The sequence below is a fragment of the Brachyistius frenatus genome, unplaced genomic scaffold (assembly GCF_029030835.1).
Source record: "Brachyistius frenatus isolate BFR_SWC_R1_liver_20210118 unplaced genomic scaffold, ASM2903083v1 Contig_14, whole genome shotgun sequence".
Lineage (NCBI taxonomy): Eukaryota > Metazoa > Chordata > Actinopteri > Embiotocidae > Brachyistius > Brachyistius frenatus.
Window position 1 is genome coordinate 3856458 of NW_027210613.1, and position 25246 is coordinate 3881703.

A 25246-nucleotide genomic window follows, 5' to 3' on the forward strand; every position below is an offset into this window, starting at 1 on the left:
ACAAGCCAATTAGATCACAGATGCTTATCACAGGCAGAAGCAAGTCGTCTCTGAATATAAAACATTTGTACTACTGCCCTCTAGGGATTCTGCAAAGGTACCAAATCTCATTCCCCAACAACAAATGTTATCAAGGACCTTCTTCTATGTCTGCTTTCTCAAGGGGTGCCACAATACACAGACTATCTGTAAGGCCCGACACCAGAGTGTGTTGAGAGGATGTACTTCAAGGGAAATACGATGAGAATAAGATTCTTACTCTCTGTGTTTGCATGTGGTGTATGTTTATTTTTTGACAAGTTAACACATGTAGACTGGTGGCCACTTGAGAGTAGCTGTTGCTGACGGATGACTACTACATGAAAGAGGACCTTTATCCTCTAATGTAAAGCAGCAAACTTGGTATGTAAGTGTCACATTTTACTCCTTTTGCATTTTCCTGTTCCCAATAAGAAACATGAGATTCTTTTTTTTTTTATTGTATTTTTCAGCTGCAAAATAACATGAAGATCGGGCATATTTTATATTTATGCTGACAAATTAGCCCGTGTTTTTGTGACCTTCTCTGTAACTTTTAACTAAGACAAAAACAGAGAGCTTGCTCCAGTGATGGGCTCTCTCCATTGCCTGTCAGTAGAATTTAGAATGTACAATTTTGGTAATAACTTATCAGGCTACATGCAGAAACCCCTGAGCACATTTCTGAACTGTTGCGTCGGTATAACTAAAGTGTGAACCTTTTACATTTAAACGAACCGTCGGCTATATTCAAGCCCTTACCAAAGGAGTTCGCATGCTGATGATTAAACCTATCACTGGCAGATAAATCTCTATGTATTTCACAGTGTACAAAGTTTGCACATTTGGTATCTGGTGAGACATCCTGGACGAGCCGGTTGCTTTTTTACTGGGATGCTTTGTGGGCACAGAGTATGCACCAGAGACTTCCACTGAGGTGGCTTAACTTCTGTTGAAGCCCAGCACTAACTTAAATCAGGACAGAATGATTCAATCACATGGCTCTTCTAGACTTTCCAAATGTTTTCGGACTTAATGAATCATTTCGTGGGGATTGTGGTGCCTTTTACTTCATTTATCCACCATTTTAACAGCGGCAACAGTAGCGAGGAAGTAGGCTACGGCGCCTATGGCGTAAGCATTTGTCGACAGGGTTTCTGTTACTCTCACAGGTATAAGGGGGAAACTAAAGTTCCACACTGCAGTGTCTCTCAAATTGTCTAAAAAGCATCCACTGAATGTACAACATCTCACAATAAAATGAAAGGAGACAGAGGTTTTGACATCTCAGACCTACATTCTTAATTACAATCAGATTATCCAGTTTAAACGTGAGTGTTTTTTTACGCGCTTGATGCTAGTAATGTGAAACACTTTGAAACTTTTGTTTTGAAAGGTGCTATTTAAATAAATGTACCCGTGTTACCTTTTTTTGTGGAGGTTAGAATGACAGGTGGTGTCACCAAACCCAATCAGCATCAAAACGCAAAATTTAAAGGTTTCATTTGGGTGCCTGATTAAAAATGTAATCAGGCACCCAAACGGAAATGTGTTAAGCTAGAAACAGGGAGAATTACAACACACCTCTCTACCAAACCTACGTGTTTGAAGTGAGTAATTCATGTAGGAAGTTAATATAATAAAACATGTTAAGTTAGAGAAAAAAATAAAAGCAAAATTCTCAACAAGAATACCAGGTTCTAATTTTAAAAATGTCCCATACATTGTTTACACATTTTTTTCCCCCAGTAAGTCTTGGCATTGCATCACAGTGTGCACAGCTCTATCAGCCTGCGCTAAAGAGAATGGATGGATGATTTCTTCCCTCCTGAACGCCTGAGGAGAATAAAAGGTGCCAGTTTGAGTCTTTCAGATCTTTGCACCCTCCTCCGGAGCTGCTCTCCTCCTCACAATAAACTGTCCCTTTTTATGCGTTTTAAGTTCACCCACTTATAATCTGGATGAGATAGCTCCTTCTCCATAGCTGTGAGCGGTATAACTCTTCCCTGCCTTGCTTTATCTCCATGTTCCTACAAGCCAGCTTGAATGGGGAAACCATTATCTCTGGGCTCACAAAGGAGCCAGACGTCCACATTCAAGATGTTCTATACATGATATATTGATCAATTCGCAGAGACTAATAGCATTGTAATGAATGGAGAAGGGGACCAAGTTAATGTCTCCAGGGTTCATGCAAACTGCAAACTGCAAATGAAGCACTCAGTGACACAAAAGGTCTGGTCCGTTGAATTACAATTAGACCCTGGCCTCAATAAAAGTCAAGGGGTTGTTGCTCAGCCCTCTGCTTAATTTACTGCTGACTCCTATGACAGCCCAAAGAAAAGCCCGGTTAGTTGAGGGTAAGATGTTTGAGTCATTAAGAGTGTTGATATAATAGAAGCCAGAATTACAGCTTTTATGGCTAATGGTCAGCTAATATTTTGGGATAACTCAGATAAAAGTGTCCAATGAGTTGTTGAGTAAAGCCTCACCAGTGAATAATTGTAATATTAACCCAGTGTTTTTGCCATTCCTTAGGGCTTTAGTGAATAACACATGGAGGGCTCCAGGAGCAGAGAGATGAGGGAAAGAGAGGGGAGAAAGACAAGAGGTGCCAAAAACAAGATTAGCCTTTTAAAACCCTCCAGAGCAAAGCTGCTTTCAAGCAAGCAACTGGCTATGCTGGAAACCATATCTTAAACATATGTTTGCACAGAGAAGAGTTTGGCTTAACAAACTGGTTTACAATCACTTTATTAACTTTCTCACTAAGACATAAGAAGTCAAGCTCCACAGACCTAGAATGGATACCTCTACTACCTTACTTTCAGCATTAAATAAACTTAATTTCAAGAGCGTCTACGGTGACTTTAAATGGCAAAAAAAAAAAAAAAAAAAAAAAACCTGAAAAATAAAAAAAACAACTGGAAAATTATGCCATTGGGTCAATAATTCTAAAAGACAATAATATTTGTAGACATTTTTATGTTTAAAGGATACGTCACGTGATGCAATATGTCATTTTTAAGAAGGTGCTGACAAGGCATTACAATTTACAAACTACTTTGTGCTGTCAAGTAGAAAAAATAAATGAAATGAGATGAGATGAATAAAACAAAAACAATCACAAAGTCACTGTAAATGTGACAACTTTAATAATAAATACTCACACAAAAGTTGAGCGGTAAGTAGCTTACACTGTACTTTGCATCAGCTGCCAACAAATCTGATAGTAATGCACTATTATGCCTCTCATTTGTTTTGTTCATTTCACTACAATGGCATGCACAGTGGATACAACCGCAGGGATATATATGTCTGACAATTGCAACAGATAAAAAAAAAAAACACATTAGGCCATATTTAACTCCTGTGTCAACTCAACAGTCAAGTGCCTTTTTTCAATAGCAGCCAGCACCTTTTAATCTTATCCTCTTCTTTATGAATAATGCTAAGTATATTACTCACTGACAACAATGCCTCTCCCCTCAATTTATGTTCCAGCAACCTCACAGCACGAGAGACAATTTGTATCTTTCTATGCAGGCTCTCAGCTATAAGTTCAGAAGCAGGAGGGAAGGGAGCTGTAGGCATTTGATATGCTTGGGTTTAGTAGGTAAGACAATGGGGGCCTCGGGAGTAATGTGTGATTTTCTTTTCCTTTCAGAGGCCCCTGGAGTAATGTTATGAGATTTTCCTCTTTCTTTATGGAAACCACTCGCGGCAAAGCCCACCTACAGCTCGATGTGTGAACACGCCTCTTTTTTTTTTAATCCACTGCCATTCATTGGGAGCGAGAACTAACAAAGATGACTTTTGACAACCCGAGAAATCAAACCGCAGCTGTCAGAGCTTTTCTCAAAGAAAAAACATAGAGGAAAAGGAGCAGCCTACACAGTCAGCTCTCTTTACACTTACCCCCTTCACTTAGCCAACATTTACACACACACACACACACACACACACACACACACACACACACACACACACACACACACACACACACACACACACACACACACACACACACACACACACACACACACACTGAATCATTCCTAGAAGCCTCGTCCTTCCCTGCCTCTTCGGCTGCTGCTCAACAAGAACTTTTGCTGACACTTCCCTCAGAAAAGAGGGGTTTAAAAAAGAAAACAGGAGGGAGAAGGAGTAAATAGAGAGAGAGGGATGGAGGAAGGGGGCTGAGCAAGGACAGAAGTGACACAGATAGAGAGGGGGAGAAAAAGCAGCTAAAAGGATTAAATAGAGAATTATCTCACGTTTTAGAGGGTTCACTTTGCTGATCTGGTGAGCATTTCAGTCAGAGAACCTCTATCCTTCCCTTCACTCTCCTTCCCTCCCACAAACCATCCCACCCTCCACTCCTCCACTCTATTTTCCTGTCTCAATAGGTTGGTAGAATTAGTGAGACTCTTGGCAGTCACTCCGGGTGTCACTTCACGGGTTCACTAAGGGCACCGCTGCTCCTTTTCCTGGGGCTTGAGGTCGGTGAGACGATGAAATCTCTGTGCGGTTCAAGCGGAACAATGGCTGCCCTGCAAAAAGAAAAAAAAAAAACGTCTTGCTTGGGGGTGGTGGCTTGTGAAAAACTATGTTGTTCTGGGGCCCCATGCTCCTTGAATAGATTTGTTAAAGCCCCTATGGTTGGTTTATGCTAAGCAGAGCACAGGCATGAGGGAGAGGCCAAGGCAGGCCCAAGCCAGAACATCACTACTTTGTGAGTGCCCCGTCTTCCCCCACCATCCAGCACACACTTTGATGCCCACTGAAATCCAAATCTCTCTCCCCCTCTCTTCTCTTTCCTCTCTGGTCCCTCCATCCTCCTCCTTCTCCCCTGCTTCCCCCTTTTCTTCTATTTCTGCCATGCAAAGATAATCAGGTTTATGTAAAGTATGTGTGCTCTTTTGACAGTCGGCAATACCTCATTAATTCAATCACACCAAGCACCATTGTTCCCAAAGTGTTTGAAATGCGTACCAGGGAAGGGGGCCTTTTTTAATCCTGTCAATCAATGTTAACATTTTTCGAGCTGTTGCCATGGCTGGGGCCAGAGTTCATGAAAACAGAGAATATGAGCCAACAAAACAAGAATAAAGACTTATTTGAGATCGGTCTTTTTAAAAGGACATCTACCATGCACAAAAACACGAGAAGCAAATGTAGACAAGTTTGGACACTATGGCGTGGCTGAGAGGGGGTGAGAGAAAAGAGCATTTGGAAACCAAACAGGCGCCATAAAAACTTGACCCGGGAGGGCTCTGGGAAAAAACAGATGAATCGCTCTCCGGAAGGGCCCTGCTTTTCTCCCCCTGCGTGTCCTCCAACAGCACAATGACAAATACATTTCAACACATGACTCTAAGAGTTTTGCACCGTTGTAATGCTCCGCTGGAACGCTGGTACGACACCATGAAAAATGACAACTCAGTGGCTTTATTTAAAAGGGTAAACAACGTGGCTTTACACTCATGTTGGTTTGACTATATATCAAAAATATGTATGACGCACCAGCCCATGATATGCACGCAAATATAAAATTGTATTATAATTTTTTAAGATTAATATGGTGAATATATATAGTATAATGGCCATGATTTTAAATAGTTTTACAGCTTCTAATGGATGTGGTTATTTGAAGTAATAAAACACAGGTCATTCAACTGAATTATTAAATAAAAAGGAATCTACAGAATTAATGTAGACCTTTGCAGGAGGTCTACAGTCACAGACACACACACACACACACACACACACACACACACACACACACACACACACACACACACACACACACACACACACACACACACACACACACACACACACACACACACACACACACACACACACATGTTGACACCCAAGCACACACACATTTCACAATGAAGACAAATGGCCATGTCTGCCCTCTAGTTGCCACTAAGTCAGTAACACTGCTGTACGTTCCTTAGAGATACGGCACACACGTAAGTGAGCTGACTCTGTAGTGTCCACTGTAACACAACCATCCAGCCTGCTGCAATACAAGAAAATACTGAATTTATAATTTATTCATATGTAACAGCAGTTACACCCGGTTGCTCAGTAGTGTGGATCCAACTTCACTGTTGAGATTTAGAGAAGCTGATTCTGTGAATTTGCTCTTTAGAGATGAAAAGTAAAAACATTGCATATGTTACTTTGGTGCAGATACATTTTTGCTTGTAATTAGGATGTTAAATATAGTGTAGTTCTTTTTGACATATCCTCAATGAGAAAATGCAAATGTGTGTTCCAGTACAAGACAATGTTTACTTCTCTAGACAAACAACAACAGGAGAGTATACACAGATCAGCAGTTTTGTGGCATTATCCAGGATTTAGAAACTAGCAACTTTGTTTTCAATGACCCTGACATGTAAAAGTAAAGATCACCTCCTCATTATATGATTAGAAGACCCTTATAATGTATTCAAATTTATCCTGTGTGCTTTTCAGTCAGATTTTTTGGGATACAGTTTGACTGTAAAATAATTAAAGAATTCAGACTGAAATTGGACACACACATCAAACAAACACTCATGAAATATTTTTTTTTAACTGTCCACACATCAGTCTCATCAAACCAGACATGCAGCTAATCATTGAAATAACAAAAAAATCTTGTAAGGGTGGGAAGTCCTAGTGTCGCAGGGATCGCGATCCCTTCTTCTCTGTCCATTTACAACCTAATCTGTTGTGAGAATGTGAAAAAGTAGAGTGAGAAGGAGGCAGATTAAGCCATTGAAGCTTTGGGGGTGCTTCCTACGCATCACTGATTCCTTTCAGGCCAATTTAAACACTGTTTGTTTATTAGTGTCTTATGCTCGGCATTAGCGGCCTAGCTTATCTCGGCACACACACAGAGTTGCACAATACGGCACTGTTCAAAGGCCAGATATGACTCTGTATATGTGTGTGTGTGTGTGTGTGTGTGTGTGTGTGTGTGTGTGTGTGTGTGTGTGTGTGTGTGTGTGTGTGTGTGTGTGTGTGTGTGTGTGTGTGTGTGTGTGTGTGTGTGTGTGTGTGTGTGTGTGTGTGTGTGTAAACTCAGTTGTTCATGTTGCTGCTCTGACCTTGTTTAAGTAGTGAAAGACCATGTGAGACACGAATTATTGGACACCGATGCTCTTATGCTTTGTGTAAACATGCTCAACACACCCGGTTGCTACACAGCCTCTGTGGCACTGACAAAAGACTTAAAGGTGCACAGAGGAGATTTGGTTTAAACTAATCTCTCTTCACTGTTTACCATATATGCATGGACATATCAGCTGCTCCTGCCATTGTTTGAGAAATACCTATGGTTGCTATATCTGATAATAGCCATTGTAATCCCTTTTTTCTCTCTTTGACCCCCACCACTTCACACCTCCCTTTTTTTTCTAACTCCGTCTCTACTTTGCCACCTGTCTACTTTTCTGTCTGTCCCTTTTTTCCCCCATTATTATGACCTCCTTTCTGCCTTTTCCCCCTTTCTTTTCTCAGTGATGTTTGAACGTCATTGTCTTAATCGATCAGCATAGACAAAAGTGAAATAGATTCTGGTACAGGAATCCTCTTTAGAATAAAAGGAAAACATGTCTGCAAAGCTGATCTCCTCAGAAGTGGCCACTAAAAGGCAGTGTTGTGTGTAAAATAATTTTACCATGTTTGAGATAACTCAACAAGAATACAGCTCTATGAAATTACAGAAAGCAGACGCAGGTACACATTTTTGATCCCAACATTAATTACTTTCTTTAAAATGATCTCTAACTTGTCCCAATAGTACAATAAATGGCAGTAAGATCATTTTATTTCAGAGGTCCTACACATACAGATTGTAAATAGTTGCTGTAAATGAGGGACAAGTAGACTGCAGGCCATTTTGTAGAACTTTGTAGAGACTTGGCCTTATTTTCATTATATATTGTATAATACATATACTGAATGGCTGAAGGGCCTATGTGACAAGTAGCATTTTTGTTGTTGGTGTCATCACCTTTTCACACACTTTGTTACCTTACTGCTGCAGCCTCAAAAGGAAAGTAGTTCGACCCATATTACACTCAATGCACAGGAGGACGCAGGCCAGCTGGCAAGTAAAGAAAGCTCATGTGTAATACTTTACAATAGAATGCAACCAGTGATTTACACATAAACTCCCCCACAATTAATCTGTTGTATCTTTGGCGACTTGCGACTATGACAGATAGCTTCTTACACCACTTGAGTTTTGCTAGTTTGGACAAGTTATGCTGAAGCATTTGCTTATAAAGTCATTGTGCCATATAGTTTGCTTGAGGTTTTCAGAAGTTTCCAGTGTGATGTTATGAGATTTCCAAACCAAAGTAGTGTGATTCATGTCATTATAAATACTGACACACACACACACACACACACACACACACACACACACACACACACACACACACACACACACACACACACACACACACACACACACACACACACACACACACACACACACACACACACACACAGGTAAATGTTGCCTTTTCACAACACCATGTGTCTGTCTGGTTTAGACTTTTCAACAAAATAATTACATTGCTGTTCAGCACCTCACTCAATAGTACATTTTACAAATAAGTTTGATTAGTATGTGTATTTCATTACAACAATTAGAGAACTTTCATGAAATTAAAGGTCATATAATAATTGTAATGGATTTCTCTCGAGTTTCTTCCAGCTGATTTTCATACTGAAGCCTTATACTGTGGTATGTAAACCTGTTTGAATTGCAACGTGCATGAAATGTGCTGTGTAAATAAATTGGCAAAAGACAAATAAGAGCATAAATAATAATAATAAATAAAGAGACAATGCTAATGACATAAACACATAACAGCAAAATTTAGTAAATTAAATATATTTTACAGGTAAAATCTTTCTAATACAACAGCAGACAGTAAAACAAAATAACACACCTCAAGTACAGAAAATGTATTAAATAAAACAAATTCTAAACAATTCATTATGTCTAACTGTAGTTTCATCTGCTTACAAAAAAAAAAGAAAAAAAAGAAATTTATATTATTGCAATATTTCCAGTCAAAAACATTTGTATGTGTGTTTGTGTTTGAGTGTGTCTTATATTTGATTACACTACAGGGCAGAAATATGTGAAACACACTGCATGTAACACACATGTCGAAAGCCATCTCTGCTGCAGAATCGGAGACATCTTCATTGTGTGAGTGAAGACAACATCCATCAACGTTGCATGAAAATAATTTGCCAGCTTTATTCAATCTACATACGTCTTCACTGCCCTCCTTGCTCTACCTCCAAAACTCACTCAGATGAGACGCCATGAGATTGTTATCTTGCCTCGCCTTTGTATGAAAATCAAATTGGGAATTGCTTTTTTCCCTGATTCACTTCCATGCAAACAAAGAAGTTGTTTTCTTATTTTCATGTAAATGTCTTTTTTATGGGAGGCGACAAGTGTAATCAATCTTCCTCAAGACAAGGTAGGAGGGCCTGCCGAGGGGGGATTATTGGTGCTTAGTAGCCTGGGGATCATAAAACAAGGAAATTGAAAGTGATATTTAATTGACACTGCCATTTCCACTGCAAGGCGATGTCTCGTCCCCCCCCCCCCTTCGCCACATCTCTACCACACGCCAGGCCATCTCGCTTGCCGCAGGTGAAGCAAGGGGAGGAAAGAGCTCGCCAGAGCAAATTTCTTTTCACACCCTCCTCTAGAACCCGGAGAGCAAGCTGTCAATCTCAGAACACTGCGCTGTGAAAGAGACAAGGAGGAGAAAGTTTTACGTTGAGAAAAATAGATTTCAAAATGTCACCTCATCAGATCGGTGCACCATACTCTAGTGAAGTGGAACATGGTCAACATTGTGTATCTATCTGAATAAATAACATACCTGTTTTATTCAGCTTTGCCGGCACAGACAATAACAAAGAATCTAAAGTTTTTGAATACCCGTGTTGTAAATGCGATGCATGTACCATTTCAATATTATGATTTAAAACTCACGATGGGGCAAATCATCTTTTGCAGTTTTTTGTCTATGAAATGTGGTGCTAAAATAATAAACATCCTCTTTAAATTCCTCTAAATCTTTCGCCATCGTCACCCCAGAAACTGTACATGTCACTTCCCGCCACCAATTTGACCAATTAATACCCCATAAATTAATCAGCCTTCATTCAATTATAACTCAGACAGTCTCCAGTCTCATGCAGAAATAAGAGAGAGAGAGAGAGAGAGAGAGAGAGAGAGGGAAGGGAGAGAGTTGAGCAGAATCACTGCCTGAGATACTGTCTCTTAAATGTAAAGTGACACTGTCTAATTAAATTCACCTAATGAGATCAGAAGGTGTCTTTGTCGAGAGACTTGTAGAGGAATAGGCACAGATTTCCCTTTCTGACCTCTGAAAAGCAACTTATGAGCTGACTGAGAATTCTATGATAAATGTTGATAATTAAACCCTATCAACTTATAGAATGAATGAATAGAATGTTTGCGGCAGCATCAAAACAAGTGTTTTTATGAGCATTTAAACACACTGTATACATTTGATTTGCTAGATGTGTGCTTGTATGTCTACTATTAACATTTGTCTTGAAATTAATACAGTTATTTTAAACTTGAACAGATTTTACTATAGATAATGTAGCTTAACCACACCAAGTTCACAACTATCAAAGTCACTCAAACATTTATGTACATTCAGTTATTTGGCATAATTGTATTATTAGAACAATTTTCAATATATGTTTTTTAATTACAGCAAGAGGGCAGAAGGTACATTTTGCTGAAGCTTTAGCTAAGGCTGTCGCACCAGCTAGCGAACACACAATATAGTTGTTGTGCTTAAGTAATCTCTTTGGGACACAGTGTGCAGTAGGTACAAGAAGTTCAAGAGATCAGAAATGTCCAACTCAACGTGCATCTGTTCTGCATCTTTAACATGTGGTTTACGGTCTATGTTTCCATAGTTATGTTTTTGTATGTCGTAAAACAGATGCAAAAAGTCAGATTTCAAATATAAAGTATGTAGTTGTTGCATTTTGGCTTTGTAGCAGTCATGACAGAACAATGTATTTATCTGATTTTGCCTCCACTAACTATGCAAGATAGAGTATTTTTTGTTGTTGTAACATGTTACTATTTCAAATTGCTCTATTTGTAGCATCACTTATTCCATTGCAGCAGCAGCAGCTACCCACCTCGCCTGTCTGTCTGACAAGACGTATTTAAAGATCTCGCTGCTGACCTACAGAGGCTTTAGGCAGGCTTTGGGGACAGGCAGCAATTGGTGTCAAAGGGAGGCCAAACGGCAATGATTTATAGCCAGCAAGATTTGACTGGTGAGAATCTGCTGCTGCCACAATTACCGTCACTGCAAAACTCACACACTGACTGCATGTTGTTCCGTCTGCTGCTGCCACAGCCACTGCCTTAAACACGCACTGACACAGTAACACACACACACACACACACACACACACACACACACACACACACACACACACACACACACACACACACACACACACACACACACACACACACAAACTAGTTTCTCTTTTTTTTTTACTAGTGCTATTCATGTTTGAGTGGTTGGGCCTCTGCGTCTTTGGCCTGCCTTGTCCACTTAAAAGGGCATTAATCAACGGCTACTTTATAAATCAGGAGGTCCTTGCAGGCTCAAAGCGATTATGAGGTCAGGGCTCTGCAGAAGTACTTAACCAATTCCCAAACCCACCCGGACTTGATATATTTTGCTTCCTCGCAGCTAGGCGATTCATCATCATTCTACCACTGAAGCGTAATGGAACAGGCAGGGAGGGATGACTGGATGTTAAGCAAAGGTAAAACAGATGAGAGGAAAGCAAAAGGGGGAGTAAAAGAGGAAAATCGAGCTATAAAGTGCTCCATTCTCTACCCATCTCGCTCACCACTGTCTCTTATTATTTTTCCCTCCACAATTAATCTCCAGCTCTCACTCTCTCCCTCTATGCTCATATCCCTGGACACTTTTGGGGGCACTTAATGCCAGCCAGGCCCATTCATCCCGGCCTATAAATTCCCCCAAATTATTTCAGGCAAAACTGTGACAAATGTCTGGAAGATTCTACATCTTCCAGCTGTTCTGAAAATGGCAGAGCCGCAGGGCTGCGGGATAGGCAGCACTTTTGGCCTCTGTGTGGTTTGACTGTACCAGGGAAGAGAGGATATGGAAGCTCCCTGGAAGAAGAGTTAGCTGGAAAGACATTTGGGAAGAGAAAAACAGATGGAGGGACAGCACAAAAGGAAAGAAGGAATGAGATTATGGAATCAAAGAGACAGACCAAAAGTTAGTAGAGATCAGAAAGAGAGTGAGGAAGGGGAAAGAATGAAGTGTTGCACAAATTCCAGTTGAAGTAAAGAACAGAGCTGGTGAGAGACAGAAGAAGAGGAGTAGGAAGCTGGAGGCAAATGCCCCCAGGGTAGTCTTTCCACTCTTATGAACACTGCCAACATAAAATGGAGCCCATAAGTCAAGCTGGAAGGGCATAAATAGCCCTGTCCAGAGTGGAAAGAAAGTGAGTCGGTATGCGCTGTATGGAGACTGTGGGTGAGCCAGGAACCGATCAGTGATAACTTTGGCTCACAGGCTATAAGCTGATTTGTCTTTTGATTATTGGAAACTCCCTCAAAATTACTGTACATCACCTCAGAATAAAATAAAAATATGTTGTTCCTCTGTCTGCTAAATAAAATTGTTGAAGACAATGCCCTGTCAGTACTGCTCCGTCTAGAAACGAATCTAATAGACGCCTGAGTGTCGCACCTTCAGTTACCATAGTATCTAATTTAGAGACAAACATTGTCAGCCTGAAGAGCCACGCTGGAAACTCTCTCATGAAAAATAAAGGGCAAAAAAGGTGGAGAACGAAGAAAGTATAAAAGGAAGAAGGTTTAGACAGATGCAAGGAAGGAAGTGCTTTGACTTTACCACTTCTAGAGACAGACACTTGATGTGGTTGTGACCGAGTGGGAGAGGCACTGGATGTAAAATGGTGAAGACAGTTTCCATTACCCCTGGCACCCACCGGAGCATAATTTGCTGAGGCTGGGTAAATTGTGATTTAAGGAGTGTAATGACGTGTCATAATTTTCTGTCACTGTTGTCAGTTAGTAGATGAGGCAGGTCTCCTCAGTTGGGGGAGGAGTGAAGAGACAGAAAAAACATTAAGTTTTACACAAATCCAAACAAATGAGAGCTGACATGTTGGATTGTGTAATGTGGGAAGAGGCAACTACAATGAAATCAGTTACTGGTGTATCAAAGGAATAGTAGATGCCCCGAGGAGAATGCAGTTGTTGGAGTTAGATTACAGCTGTAAACCCATATCAGGACACCTATTGTATTACACATTTGTATTGGTTTTTCATTAATCGCCCAAGATAAACAAGGTTAACCTCCTTGGTAGCTGCCACAGTTAGAAGTTAAAAGGGTCTCTAAAAAACTGAAAATCATCCTATTGAAAATGAGTCCAGCACTTAATCCCTAAATAAGACAACCAAAGTTTTCTGAGTGATCCCATACTACCATGTAAATATGTCCAATTTTTGTATCTACCACCCATAAAAGAAACAACATGCAGTTGCACTCTATTTAATTCATTGTAATTTCCCTCCTTCAGGTAGTATATAATTTCTTCTTGTGTCAAAGAGGTTTGATACACACATGAACAATTTTTTTTATGGCCATGCTAAGAAGTAATTTAAGAGTATATGAGGAGAAGAGGATTTATCTTAATAGAGCGCCACCATAACGGTATACATATTATGTAATACTGCAATGCTCTCTTACCGTGATTATAACCTAACAGTGATTATCACAGTGGCTATTTTACTTTTCTCAATCCCCTCAGGGTGCACAATAAGAATTATACAACAAGTAGTTCCAACCCAGCGATCTGATTGGTCAACTATACATTTGGAGCATGCTTAAATCACCATAAAGCACACCCTGCTCATTACTAGAAATATCACTCTCTTGCCTTCTCAATGGGAATATATAATTAGAATTGAATTTAATATAATGTTGTTTTTACTTGTTATAGGCCTACTAATTGTGACCCATTTGGCGAAATCTGGTCTTTTTTGGTCCTTTTTTGTCGCTCCGAGCACCTACACCATAACACGTGAGCGGATATGTAATATATTGCTGAAATGCACAAACAAGTTATCGACTGTCTTGTACAGTTTAGAAATTGATGTCAGTCCAGAAAACATTTATTGTCTTTTCTTTATTTTAAGAGCCTCTTGCAAGTCAAAGCAAAATTCCTGTTTGATTGTTTTATTTTGTTTTATATGAGATCCCAAACATTATATTTTTAATTAGAAAATAATGTCTGTTTTAAAGTCATCGATTCATTGTGCTTTTCCTTTCATTTTTCTTTAAATGACTAAGAAAAGGTGTCATTAGAATTATGTGAATTTTTATTATCCCGGTGCCCAACCCAACCTATGGGCATTCAACAAAGGAGTTTTATCTTTGACATATGTAATTTATGAAAAATAAAGCACCAGGCTCACTGTTATTAATGCCTCGTCACAAGCTCCAATAGAGCAGAGAATCACGGGCTTTGAGTGATTATGTTATCACTTTTAGTGTATGTTTTGCATAGACGTGCACAGGTTTTAAAGAGGGGCACGCAGAGAAAGAGGAAGGTAGACTTTGCAAATGTGAAACAGTATCTTGCCTTACTTGGCCCTACACAAATGCAATATATTAAAATACAAGGAGGCAAAGCATACTTCAACATTTATATCATTTTTTTGTATGTATTTGCAAATGCTCTGCCTTCTATTCCATTTTTTTTTCTTAAAGGCTTAAAGAAATTAACATAGATGACAAATAGCACAGAGAAAACAGATGGAAGAAAATCCCAGATAGAGAGGAGGCAACTTATTTGAGGAAGCAACTTGTTTGAAATGGATAAATGGGACCGGTAGTACATTTCAATTATTCAATTCAGTTTATCACTAAGAACATGCGGTGCAATATAATAATGTCACCAGTTATCAGTGAAATAATAATTGTATCTTTTTTGGTAAAATATACGATGTAACTGCTTGCAGTTACCATCAAATCATCATTAATACATTGCAAGGCATGAAAAAGCAAACCAGCTCAGCAGTTAACTGCAGTGGGCATACATGTGTGTATCACAGTAATATCTCTATTACAAGTCCTTTCCTTAACAGGAATGCATAATGCATTCACACAGAACACAAAATGCCATAAATCAAGTTGAAAATGAAATGGATCACAATGCAGCACAGCCACTAACAGGCGGTGACAAGACTAATTCAACATCTTTCATGGTCAATAGCTTGAATTTCTGCTATTTGGTATAAAACATCTGTTGAATTACCAAAAACAAGCCCTGCCCTCTTTTTCTAACACCATTCTTTAAATAATTTCATCCTCCCTCCTTCTGTCTCGATCCAACTCTGTCCCTGTGTTTCTTCCAAAACCCAACTTGTTTGATCGTAAATTGTTGAAGTGCAATGACTTGTCTCCTCCACTTTTACTCAGTGGTCCTAGTAGTAGCAAGAGAAGATTAGAAAGTCTGCCACACTACCCAACCAGGTCTCAGCATACCATTAGCATATATATGAGATTTGAGACATTTTCTAATATTCTCCAGCAGGACTCATCTGTCATGGCCTGGTGATGAATTATCAAATGCTTGTTTGGGTGTGAGGGGGGTGGAAAAGTGGCAGTATGACTCCCCTCCTTCTCCTTACTTCTATAACCTTTGCTATGACTGTATAAAAAAAAAAGAGGGTGGGGTGGTGGGGGCGTACATTTCAGTAAAAAAGGGAGTTTAATACGTGTTAGAACCTGTGCCATCAGTCCCCCAATATGTGTGGGAACTGGGCATAAAGTCTGTGCACAAGTGTCACTGAGTTACAGAGACGTGAATTGAGTAAACAGGAGGGAACTGCACTTCCTGTACATCGTCTTTTTGTTCATACCAGCCATTCACAGGCAGTAATTTGTGAGGCCAGGCTGTAAATGAAAGAGCCAGCAACATACTGTTAAACTCTCAAATGCATGGGTTGTTTTTCAGAGGCTCCATATGTTGGATTGTTGGTTGGTGACTTACAGAAGGCAGATGCGTTAAAATTGCTCGTAAACTTCTCATTCCTCAGTATTAACTAAAAGAAACACACAAAACAATGTTTTGTCATTTCTGAAATTATTAGCATCATTTATAGATGTCAGAAAAATGTGTTTTTCAAATTTCAATATTAATATCTGTCAGTGTTTAATGATGTATATTTTGTGTAGGCTACTGATTTGTCTTGCTGTTACTTCTTATGGACCCTATGAAACCCAAATTAGTCAGCACAGTAATCATATGCTTGTGATTATTTTCCAAAGCATGCACCACTGCGCTGTTTTGCGGTTAAGCGCAGAGGAACAAATGTGGCAGCTCCAACAACTTTGTGGGAGATTTTAGGCTGCAGTGGTTTTGTTACTGGACAAACTAAAGACTTGTGGAGCATCATTAACTTTGGAAATTATTTCACTACTTTATTTTCCCCCAAGCTGTTGTCACAGGAGCTGAATGGTTACATTTCCATGGAGAGTGCTCATTTGTTGGATCTTTTGGCTTACCAAGTTTTAAATTTGGCCAACTACTACGGAACTTATTGCAGGAGGATCAAGGCAGCTAGCCACCGCCACTGGTTGTTGAATGAGGCCGCCCTTCAGAGTGGCTGAGTGATCCCCTCAACATTCCAGCAGAATTTACATAAAACACAAAGTCAAGTGTATCAAGTCAAGGCGTACCCAAAGTAAACTGAAAGCTGTTCTTGAAGCATTGGTAAAACAAGCATAAGTTTGATCTCTTTTGATAGGAAACACTCTGAAGTTGTATCCCCAACAGTCATATTCACTACAGGTGTTACTGGCAGCTATAACTGAAGTTATAGAAGTTTGAACACACTAAAGTTGTTTTTTTTGTTAATTGATTAGCTGAACAACACAATGGGGCCACAGTATAAAATCTGACCATGTCCACATTCAAAGTTGATAACAATAATACAGAAAAATCATGTTTTACACTTGTTTTTCTGAGGGTATGCCCGGGCATTTTCCGAAGAAATGCCATTTCGAGAGATTTGGAGACATAACAAGTGGAATGATGAAACATGTAATTTGTATAGATCAAATGATTTACAATAACACATATAAGCACTATAAAGCTTTTAAAAGGTCAATCTGGCATTGTTTTCAGGATAAAACTCTTAAAAACCAGCTAAGAAAACGCATTTCTGCCCATACACATGACACACAAGAAGAGAGTGCAGATTACCATCTTGACACAGCCAATGCGTTATGAAGCAGGAAGAACTGCCCCCGGAAGTCGCATATCTCCTTGTTAAGAATCTCATTGGCTATACAAAGCGTCAATCGTCGCTAACGTAGCTTGCAATTGGCTGCAGTTGTAAAAAACAGGAGAGGAGGGCGCCTTTGCGCCTCACACACTCCAGTTGGCTTCTGTAGGCTGGAGACAGGAATTAGAAGGTCCTATTGGCTCAGTGAGGTGGCAATCAAATGTGTTGGCCAAGTTAGGTAGAGTGTGGAGCAGACGGTGGAAGTGGCTTTGTGCCAGTATAGCTCATGTTTTTATCGGACAATCTGTGGAGATTTATGAATGCAGGTGTGTAACTCCAAACGTCGGACAGCAGATCACATTTGTTATGGATGTAATCATGTATTTTTTGACTAAATACTTTGCTAGATTGCATTTACTGGATCCTTGCTGACCAGAGGGTTTCTGTCTGACTTTTCCTGATCATTGTTGGACTCTGACACTTCATTGTTGAGTTACATCAATACTGTGATCGTTTGTTTGTTCAGTGGTGGTCTGACAATGCTGTTTACTGTACCTGCTGTGGTTATTGGATATTAAAATGGTTTATACAGATTGAATCACAAGAATCGTAGCTCTCCATAGACTTCTGGCATGAGTAGATATGTTAACTTTTAACTGTGTTGACAGAAGGTGGGTGCCGTTAAAGCTCCGACGGCTCGCGGGTGGGCCGTCAGTCTGCTAAACTTAATCTGGCCAGGTACAGAGACTATAATCACAGAGAAGAAAACTAAAATTGTGAGCAATAGTATGGCAGAGCCAGGCTGGCAAAATACCAGAGATTTATGAGATGAGCCCTGAAATGCTGTTGGCTCGAGACTGGGCTATCCTCATGGTTTTTTTTATATCACAGGGAGGTTGGCCATAGTGCCTACACATTTGGTTTGATTGCATGTATAATAAAGGTAGTTGAAACAGCCCGTAACACAATGTAAGATAATAGAATATCAACAGATATACATATACGCAACCATATATGCTTTAATAGTTCATTGAACTCTTTCCGTCTTTAGTGTTAGAGAATTTATATAACATTTGCAAGAGTATACAAAGTGGTGAGTTTTTTACCTCATACAAAGCATATGCTATGCATATAGTTCAGTTTATGGCATATACATATTACCAAAAAAAAACAGTTCAATTACAGCTTACACTATGTATAATTTACCTTCGAGGGAGTTTAGCTACCACATCTCATAGTGTGACAGGGGAGGTGTAATACTTTATAAAGCTTTATATTCCAACTCCTTGCAAATACCCCATGTGTTAATTAAATGAGTAAAAAGTGCAGTGGCCTGTGTCCTAAATTAATTGCTTTCTATTAGATTACATTATTGTAGATAGACCAAACCATATTATTAACATTGTTGTACATTCTCCTACATTCAATTTCCTTGAACATCATTATTGAGAGAAATCACTCTCGCCTTCCTGCGCCGTCTCTCTCTTTCTTCCTTCTCAAGATTGTTCCAAATTTCTGCCATGGTGCATTCTGCTCAGTTAATTAAACGGGGCTAAAGTGCAGTGGCCTGTATCCTATTGACATCAAATCCATAACTTAGGGAGAAAACATTTACATTTATTTGCCATTAATACTGCCTGTGCCAACTTTTTAATTCCCGCTAAGTATGATCTTATACAATAGTTGCTCTTGCCTGGAAAGACAAAAAAGCGAGGAGGTCCATGAGGGGGACAAGAAAAAAAATGGGTGCTACTGTTAATTAAATGAATAAAATTGCACCAGGCTGTGTCTTGGAAAACAGCTTTGGGTAATAAAAATATAGCCAACAATCTCTCCATCTTCTTGCTTTCAATTCCGTTTTGAATGCTATTACACAAGGTAATGGAGTTTGGGAATGGGAACTTCTTGATAGCTGTCAGAAAGAGAGCGCAAGAGAGCGGGTCGAGAATGCCTTGTATTTCTTCCTTTTTTTTAATAAAACAACTAAGCTCAGCAGTCTGTATCCTATCTCGGCTATTGCATCTATTGGATTGGATTATTTTACATTTTGATTGAAATGATGTCCGCGCCAGATAAAAGCACAGACCCCAGCTGTTGTAATTGAATCAGGGTGGAGTTGTTTATTCGGTTGATCTACAGCGGTGATTTGCTTGTCCTAACACCCAATGCATAAAAGATCCACTCTTGTTTAACACACTGCTGATTAGATCTGTTTAAAATGGCGAAACAAGAGGCGTTCGTGTCCAGAGATGGGCAGGCATAAAGATAATACATATAACGGCATCAGGGGAAAGGGGGAGGAATCGAGAGCAGAAGAGGAGAGAAAGGGGGATACAAAGGGGCCCCAGTCTCTCCAGCTCTCTTGATGGTGTTGTGTGCGTGTATGTCAGTGCACAAGAGTCTGAGTGCTAGATGCACCATCTGCTCAACTTTCCATGTGTGACTAAAAGTTTCAATAAGTAAATTTCACATGGCATGGGTGCTAGATGCGCACGAGACGCTGAATAACATTTAAATAACATCTAATAGGAAGTACGAGTAAATGTAAGAGGTTTCACCCCAACAGAATACTCTTTGGAGACTTTAGAATAGTCTTTGTGGGGTTCTATAGTATTAAGAAATACTTTTTAATAAAATATAGTACTGAAACGACTGTAGACCACACTACAGAGAAGGACTTGGATATACAATGTTTAAATTTATTCAAGTTGATTTCGGCAGAATGAACACATCAAGATTTGTAATCAGATAATACCACTATTTGATGTAATATTGTGCAACATTAGTTCATGCTCATGATTTAGTGAACCTTATTCATGAGGCCTACTAAATGTATGCTATACAATGGATGGTTGATCATCAAATAATGACTCTTATCACTTTGGAGTGGGATGCCCATCCATCACGCTGAGAAAAAGGTGAATGTACGCTCCAGTGCCCAATGCATGCTGATTTCAGTATCACTCCTAGCGGGGACCACATATGAAAACATAATCTGCCATGCCCTGGTACAGCAATAACTATGTCAAGGGCATAAGCAGAGTATCAAATATGTTTACATTTTTTGCATATCAAATATGCGATAAGAGGCACTCTTTTAGGTAAATATCAATATCACATCAGACCAGGCATACTTCAGTTTAATTTTACCTTTGGGATGAAAATAATAATAATAATGCATTCATTATGATCTATAAAGTACAAATACATAAAGTGTTTATTATTCACAATCTAAATGCACATTATATTTACATGTTGATAAAAGTAAACAAAGCACTCTGACTTTGTGTTGAGTATTGTAGTGTGGCTGCAAACCTGAAAATGATCACTCCATTTTCAGTGTGGCACACAGTGACAATCAACAATTTGTTTTATGTATAGCAGTTACTAAAACAACAATATGTGTCAGCTTTGAACTTCAGTCCCAATGGACTGCAGGAAGATAACTTTGTAGCCTAAGGTGTTGTCATGAAATCCAAAATAAATATGTAAGCATCGTCTAATCTGGTCAGATTTGGAGTAAAAACATTGCGCTGCAAACAGCATACTGTATGTATCAACAGTGAACTTTACTTGGGACACACAACACAGTGTAATCTTTGACATTTACTGACATTCAGATTAGGCCAACATTTGTCAGAAAGCCTAACCTTTGTCCTTCCTTGTTTGTATATTATCTGTATAGTAAACCTTTTCATCTGACTCTATCACATCAAAAAACAGCTTTTATAAAAGACGCAGACAACACGCTTAAAATTTTCCCATGTTTCAGATGCTATTGGGTCTCCCCACTGTAATCAATCATCTCTATTAACGGCCATATCTCGTGCTCCGCCAGCCGTGACCCCTGGACAGCTGAGCTCAGATTTTATCAGCACATGCATGCCACATTTTACTTTCCCTGACACCCCTTATGTTGCATTACGCCTCTCTCTGCTGTCGGCTCATGTGGTGTTATAAGCCTCCTGTTGTCTTGTACTTGTTTTATCTGGCTGCTACAATTGCGCATTGTGGCCCTGTGGTAACCTGAATAACCTAAAACACCTCAGAGGCCTGAACTCCACACAGATAGCTGAATTCTGAGGCAATCACTTTAAAATAGCCTAAATCTAAAATGATAGAATACCATACAGTGCACAAAGGAATGAAAAAAGATAAACATTACAGACTAGTAATTATAAAGACAAAATTATACGACAGCATAATGATTTCCTAATAGTTAATAGTTATAGGTGTAACAGTATCATACTTTTGATAGTATCTCTGTGTGTATGTTATTCCTTTAACTGTTATGCAAACTATTAAGCCATTATTATTATTACTATTGTTATTTCAATAAACACTTAATGAGAGAGCAATCACTGTCGGCAATATAGATACAGAAAGTTAGTTTTTGGACGACCAATAGCACAACTTGATCTCTTTCTCTCTCACTCAATCAGTGACAGACATTTGATTTTATTATCAAACATATGGAAAAAAAGTTGTGTTAAGAGTGTTATTTAATAACCACAACTTTATACTCTACATTACAGTAAAGCATAATAGATAAAAAACAAAAAAAATAATTGTATCCTATTTAATAAAATGTTATATAAAGCTGCAAAATAATGCTGCATACTTGCAGTGCAGTGTTTACAGGCATTCAAAACAAATTATATTTTATTCATATCACCATATACTAATTACATGTTGTTAATTCATGTAATTATGTATGACGTTAATAGGCAATGAGTGGAGAGTGGGAAAAATACATATTTTTACAACACCCTTGAGCTCTTTTTCAACGTACATTGTGTGTAGTGACATACTTGCCTTTGTAGTGCTCAAATAACAATTTGTAGTTTATCTCGGGGCTTGTTGGCCTGTAATGGCAAATTCAAGTAGTAACTCCGACATTTGCAACCATGGCACAGTCTAACTTGGAAACATACAGATGTCATATGCTTCCAGCAAATGCTACTTTATACTCTATATATCACAGTAGATATCGATACACATACGTACAATGTATTACTCAAGCTGCGGCCTGTCAGGTTGGAGATATTTACAACAGAATACATCAGAAAGAGAGAGAACAGAAAAGGATAAAACAGAGATGTTCTCAGCTAGACAGCAGCGGGTGACCTTTTCTCTCACTGTTGGTATCAATCCTTCAAACACACACACACACACACACACACACACACACACACACACACACACACACACACACACACACACACACACACACACACACACACACACACACACACACACATACACACATACATGGAGAAAAAAACCCACAAAGCAATAATGTGGAAATGTTAACAACTTACAATTAAAAATGTGATTTATGTTCTGTGCAGCTATTAAATGACACTGTGGCCCAACAATATCGATTTCCATATCATTAGCATAATAGTTTTATTGTTGTATAATTACTAAATAAAAAGGCTCTTACCTGGCAAACCTTACTGCATATCAGGGACTCTTAAACGAGCAAAATGTTGCCTCACACAAGTTACATGGGTCAATTGCAGCCGGGGATAGTCGGGGGTAATGATTAGATCATTAAAATTTAGTCTATGCTTCACAGAGCATAGAGAAAATTAACTTCCCCCCACCAAGCTCATTTTTCTGCTGAACATGAAATAATGATTTTCTGCCAGTATAATTACAAAGCTAACATCTGATAGAGTCAGCATCCAGGGGGGATTATCACATGCATGAGTATTAGACCTCATTACCAGCTTGACTGCAAAATTATTACATCTTGTAATTGGATGGCGAGATTTATTCACAGATTGGGCTAGGGTTCCTCGGTAAGATTGTAATTACAGGCTTCACTGGTTCGCTACTTATCACACTGCGTGCAGGAGGGAGGAGGACCAAAAAACAAGCGGCGGAGAGGGGAAGGAAGGACCGTTTCATTAAGCAGGACTACCCTATCAATAGCAGGATGGCGTTGTGGTGAGGCAGCGCGGATGGCTGGGGCGAGTGGGTAACATCTTCCCTCTCCTTCTGTATTTATGAGGCCAAACAGTGGAGGTGTTTGCGGAGGGGGGCGTGAAGGGGGGCATTTATTATTACTGGGGTTCCTCTCCCTGACAAATGGGATTTCATTTATTTAACCTCTGCTGATCTATTCCAGTGAAACGTATAAACAAGCCATCCGTTTTTTACGACCGCCGCAGAGTCAACGCCTCAATTATCTAAAGGCTAACTGAGTGTTAAAGTGAGCCATCTGCCAGTGGGAAGCCCATTGATTTAATTTGCCTTGTGGTTTTACCCCTGATGCAATCCGGGCTCCACTTTGTGCCTTTAGAAAAAGAGGCGACAGATACGCACATCCCTCATTGAACTTGAGTTCAAAGAGAGTGGTCATGGGGTGTTTGTGCGCATGCAGTTGTTGCCATGTCGCTACACACTCCCCTGTTCCTCCTCAGTGGATATGTGCTTCCACTACACCTCATATTCTTCTGTGCAATGCAAGTGAAAGAGTAAAGACACAGAGAAGAAGAGAGAAAGTGGAGTTGAGGAAAATCAATACCTGGGCTTAAATTTGACGAGGAGGATGTCAGACTGCCAATGGAGGGGACACCTTTGTTCTCCTGTAGCCAGCTAATCTCTGCCTGCATGCTGAATGACTATTGACACAGTGTGTGTGTGTTTGTGTGTGTGTGCACTCATCTGTATGAATTTGTAATGTCTGTGTTGTCCATGCATATATTTCCCCCAGTGCCTGATTGGATAGCACAAGTATTAACTCTAAGCATATTTTATGTGTGTGTGTGTGTGTGTGTGTGTGTGTGTGTGTGTGTGTGTGTGTGTGTGTGTGTGTGTGTGTGTGTGTGTGTGTGTGTGTTTGTAACCTGGAGGGCTCCTTTGCAGCTAATTTTATAGTCAGCCCCACACACTAATCAGTGTGCCAGCAGTAATGGAGTTGTTATTGGAGTCCATTACAAAGACCCAGGTTGGATCAATGCTGGTATCAGTGTTCACAGATGCAGCTGGTTCAACCTATATTGACACAGAGATTCAGAGGGGAATGTGTGTGCCTGTGTGTGCCTGTGTGTGTGTTTAAATACTTGCATAGTGTATAAACTCGGACCACAGTTTCAGGGGGTGGTTGCAAGAGGTATTTTAATATACAACTAATGTAGTTTTATTCATTTTGACAATGTACTATATGCAATTGTCAACATCCTCACACAACTGATCCGTTTTCACTGACTTTCAAAATGACATCTTTGAACGTTTTGAGTGCCCTCTATGGGACTAAGACACCCTTACCTACAGGACAGAATTGGTCATTTGACCGCTGGTGAGTACCAACGGCGGGTGTCCTCGACCTTCGTTGTCACAGAAACAATAATAAATACATGGTTAATGTTGTTAAACGGTCATAGTTTGGTTGGGTTTAGGCACCAAAACTGCTTACTCAATGCATGTTACATACTTATCGTAAGTTATGTTACATTACATACGGTATTTAAGTTACGTTATGTATGTTTATACATTTTACAAGTTAAACAAAGTCCACGCTGACTTTTGGTTCCACATGGAACATCAACAGTAGTCTCCTGGGTAGAAGTCCCGTGTTTGATCCATTCAACCAACCCGAGCTAACTTTCTCTACTCCTCCCATCACATATAGTGTGACCAGTAGAGGTCGCAATAAATGTAAATATAGGTAGTGTTAACACCCTTCAACATCACTGACAATCATATAGTACACATCATTTCGCAATAAATTAAATAAACAAACATTAATATTGACACAGAAATTCCATACATATTTGTTTACGATTCATATAATATGAATTGTAT